The 4,319-nt window shown below is 39.8% G+C and overlaps 1 pseudogene; it reads right to left on the bottom strand.

Annotated features, from left to right (window-relative positions):
- Nucleotides 1–1,663: 1,663 nt before the first annotated feature.
- Nucleotides 1,664–4,104, bottom strand: LOC110564513 (cytochrome c oxidase subunit 6C-2-like; annotated as a pseudogene).
- Between the last annotated feature and the right edge of the window lie 215 nt (nucleotides 4,105–4,319).

Raw genomic sequence — 4,319 nt, 5'->3', positions numbered from 1 at the left:
TCCAGAGGAAGGGGTTGGTGAACCACAAAATAATTTTATTTTTAAAATTTTGAAAAAACCTGTAGGCTGTTTAATGGTAGTACCAACCGATAGCATTTTTGTATTCAATATTCAGGGATCTCTTTGCTTCATATGATTCTAATGGTTGTTATTTTGCCATTTAAGTAAAAGAGGTTCCATAGGTGTAAAATGATATTTAAATGCTGTTGTGACTTAAATTTCCCTGGTAATTAGTGGTGAGTACTTTTTAAATGTTGGCTATTTTTCCATTGTTTTTGAAAAAAGTACCTGCTCAACATTTTGCCCTTTGTATTAGTACCATCAGCATCAGCAACACTGCCATCATTATTATTATGCTGTTGCTGTCTGAGTTATTTTTATGTTTAAACCAGTTTTTTTGATACACGATTTGCAAATTTTCTTTCCTAATCCCTGCTTTGCCCTTACATGTTGTTGGTTATTTTCTTTGCTGTGCAGAATATTTTATATATAATGTAACACTACTTGTTTATTTTGTTCTTGTTCCTTGAGCTAGTGGTATGCTAATCAAGAAAATCATGGTCAAGAACAAGTCAAGGATCTTTGGAGTTGTTATATTATTAAGTCTTTAATCTATTTTTAGTCGAATTTTTGGCTATGTACTTTTGTTTACATTCTCAACATAAAATACACAATTATTACAAATAGGATTTATGTTTTGAAAATATAAATGATAACAACATTTGAAAGATAATCACTTTATAATTCAATGATTAAGAAAAAATAGCCCAGGCAACAGACAAAAGTATTTTGTTTTTTAGTTTTGGAGGTAATATAATTACTAAATTTCTTGCTTCTTTTTTTTTCATTTTCTTCCTCCAAACCCTCTCCAACCCCCAACCTCTTTTTCACTAAATTTTATTGCATGTATATGAACATGCAAATATTTTTGTCAAGATAATTGTTAATTAAGAGTAAATTAATTTACACACATGTTCATGTTTCATAGTACAGGGACAGAGGACAGTGAGGAACTTCTGTGGGACGCAATACACAGAATCGTTTTTGTCCCCCTCGTGTTTATTTTTTTTTACAATTTATACATTATATATCCTGACTGAAGCCCCCTCCCTCAACTTCTCCCAGTTCCACCTTCCCTTCTTCTTCCCCCCCATCCACTTCCCCTAGTCCACTGAAAGGGGGAGTCCTCACTATTGACATCTGCCCATAGCTTGTTAAATCTCATCAGGACTGCCTGGATCCTCTTTCCCTGTGGCCTGGCAAGGCTGCATCTCCAGGGGTGAGTGATCAAAGAGCAGGCAATCAAGTTCAAGACAGAGATAGTCCAAGTTCCCCTTACTCAGGAACCCACATGGAGACTGAGTTGCCAATGGGCCACATCTGAGAAGGGGGTCTAGGTCCTCTCTATGCATGGTCCTCTGTTGGTACATCAGTCTCTGCAGGGACCTCCTGGGCACAGATCTTTTCGTTTTGTTGGTCTCCTTGTGGGGCTCCTGTGGCCTCCATTTCTTTCTAATTCCACCCCTCTCTTCCTCCATAAGAATTCCTGCACTCTGCCCAAAAAATGGCCCTGAGTCTCAGCATCTTCTTTGAAAAAAACACATGATCATCTCCTTAGAACCTGAAAAAGCATTTGGGCCAAAGAATTCTTTGGATTCTGAAATCACTTCGCACCCTGAAAGACACCAGCCTTCCTCAGCTCTTCAAACTCTTTCATGGAATCATGATTTCTGTAGAAATCTGCATTGGCCCTCCTTTTACGTTCAGCCACACCAAACTTCTAGGAAGCAGAAACTCGCAGGGCCACAGTGAATGTGCCAACAATGAGCCTGAGCTTGGCAAGAGGACCACGCATCTGAAGTTTCAGCAACGCACTGGACCTAACGATAGTGAATGCCCTCTACATTCACATCCTTGCTGGTTCTCAGAGAAACAGAGACTACATACATATTTCTAATATAACCCACAAAACCCATATAAGGTCCCTCATATGTATATTTTCAGTGCTGACCATTTGGCACTGGACATCCAATTGGTGTGTTCTTTTCCAGCTTTCTTCGGTTGCCCTTGGCTCATTAATCTTTAAAGAGTCTCCCGGATTTCACAATACATTCACTTTTAAAATGTGCTTATGATCAAAGAGCAGACCAATCAGATTATGTCAGATGCAGTCCTTCTTCCCATTACTATGTAACCCACTTGGACACTGAACTGCCATGGGCTACATCTGTGCAGGGGTTCTAGGTTATCTCTATGAATAGTCTTTGGTTGGAGTATGAGTCTCTGCGAAGTTCCCTGTGTTCAAATTTTCTTGTTCTGTTGCTCTCTTTGTGGAGTCCCTGTCCTCTCCAGCTCTTGCTATTTCCCACTTCTTACATAAAATTCCATTCACTCTGACCGACAGTTGGCCATCACCTCCCGCTGAGGGGGGAGCGGCCTTACCAGGCCACAGAAGATGACAATGCAGCCACTTCTGATGAGAACTGATAGTCTAAGATCAGAAAGAAGGAGAGGAAGACCTCCCCTATGAGTGGACTTGGAGAGGGGCATGCATGCAGAAAGGGGAAGAAGGGTAGGACTGGGAGGGGAGGAGGGAGGGGCTTATGGGTGGATACAAAATGAATAAAATGTAATTAATAATAAAAAAAGAATTAAAACACTAAAAAATTCAATAACTAAAAAAAATGTGCTTATGAGCTGGCAATCAATGTCCTCTTTTTCCTCATCTCTCTCTTATTGCCTGGGACAGGGTCTGTCTGTGGAGCTATGTTGGTAGCCAGCAAGCCCAAACAACTCTCCTGATGACACCCCTAAAGACATGGGCTTATGTTTGTAGCAGCATTCTAAGCCTGCTGAGCCACCTGCCCCACTCTCAAATCATGATGATGATGATGATGATGATGATGATGATGATGATGATGATGATGACTCTTCCTTTTTCTCCTTCTGCTGGCCCCAAACTCGTAGAGATTCACTTGCCTCTGCCTCTAGAGTGCTAGTATTAAAGGCTTGTGCCACCAAATGATTCTTTTTTAATATTAATTACACTTTATTCACTTTGTATCCCCCCATAAACTCCCCTCCTCCCCTCCTAATCCCACCTTCCCTCCTCCCTCTTCACACATGCCCCTCCCCAATCCACTGATAGGGGAGGTCCCCCTCTCCTTCCTTCTGATCTTAAGTCTATCAGATCTCATCAAGAGTGGCTGCATTGTCATCTTCTGTGGCCTGGTAAGGCTGCTCTCCCCTGAGAGGGAGGTGATCAAAGAGCAGGCCAATCAGATTATTTCAGAGGCAGTCCCTCTTCCCATTACTATGTAACCCACTTGGACACTGAACTGCCATGGGCTACATCTGTGCGGGGGTTCTAGGTTATCTCCGTGCCTGGTACTTGGTTGGAGTATGAGTCTCTGGGAAGACCCCTGTGTTCAAATTTTCTGGTTATGAAGGAAGTAAAGTTTTTGAATTTATAGAGAGGAGTTTTTTTTATCAAAGATAACTTTTATGAATGTGTAATGTAAGGTTTTCTAATTATAATAAATTGTTGAATACAGTTTTTTTTTGTTTTTAGAGCTTCTGTATACTCAAAATAATAAAAGATTCTGGAAATACTCTTTATGGGTAATATTTCTTAATATTTACTGTATTACAAATCACAACTGAAGCCAGGCATGGTGCTGCATGCCTTTAATCTTAGCACTTGGGAGGCAGAGGCAGGAAGATATCTGTGAGTTTGAGACATCTTAGTCTACACAGTGAATGACCGGAGAGCCAGAACTGCGTAGTGACACCCTATCTCAAAAATCAAAACCAAAGCCTAAGAGAACAAACAAAAACACAAAAATAAAAAAAAAATCCCTAAAACTGATGAAATCTAAAATGTAATTGATTACATTATGTGTCTATATATTAGACTTATTAAAAAATAAGTGTTAGACAATAATTAACGTAAACATTGTTTGAAAACTAAATATTATATTTGAAATAAATGAGTATTTTCAAAATAAAGAGTAGTTACTGAGGATTATGTTTGTATAAACATCTTCAGTAGCTGAGTGGGCTATAGCTACAGTCTCACATCTGCTTCTGCAGTGCTCCCGCCATCTCTTGTTTCAGGGGACGTTGATGGAAACCATGTTCCACCTGACTGGAACTGGGAGCAGCCTAGTTTTCTCTCTTCTGCTGAAAACACTAAAGCTCAATGAGAACGCGGTGATTCTTTCAGAGGTCTGTTGCAATGTGGATTTTGAAACTATATTGCACTAGCCTCTGATTATCATAGCAACACATCAATACAAGTTGTAAATTTGCAATAGAAA

The sequence above is a fragment of the Meriones unguiculatus genome, chromosome 21, assembly GCF_030254825.1.
Source record: "Meriones unguiculatus strain TT.TT164.6M chromosome 21, Bangor_MerUng_6.1, whole genome shotgun sequence".
NCBI classification, from domain to species: Eukaryota; Metazoa; Chordata; class Mammalia; order Rodentia; family Muridae; genus Meriones; species Meriones unguiculatus.
Note: the sequence above shows the minus strand (reverse complement) of the source record. Positions and strands in the feature narration are given on the sequence as shown.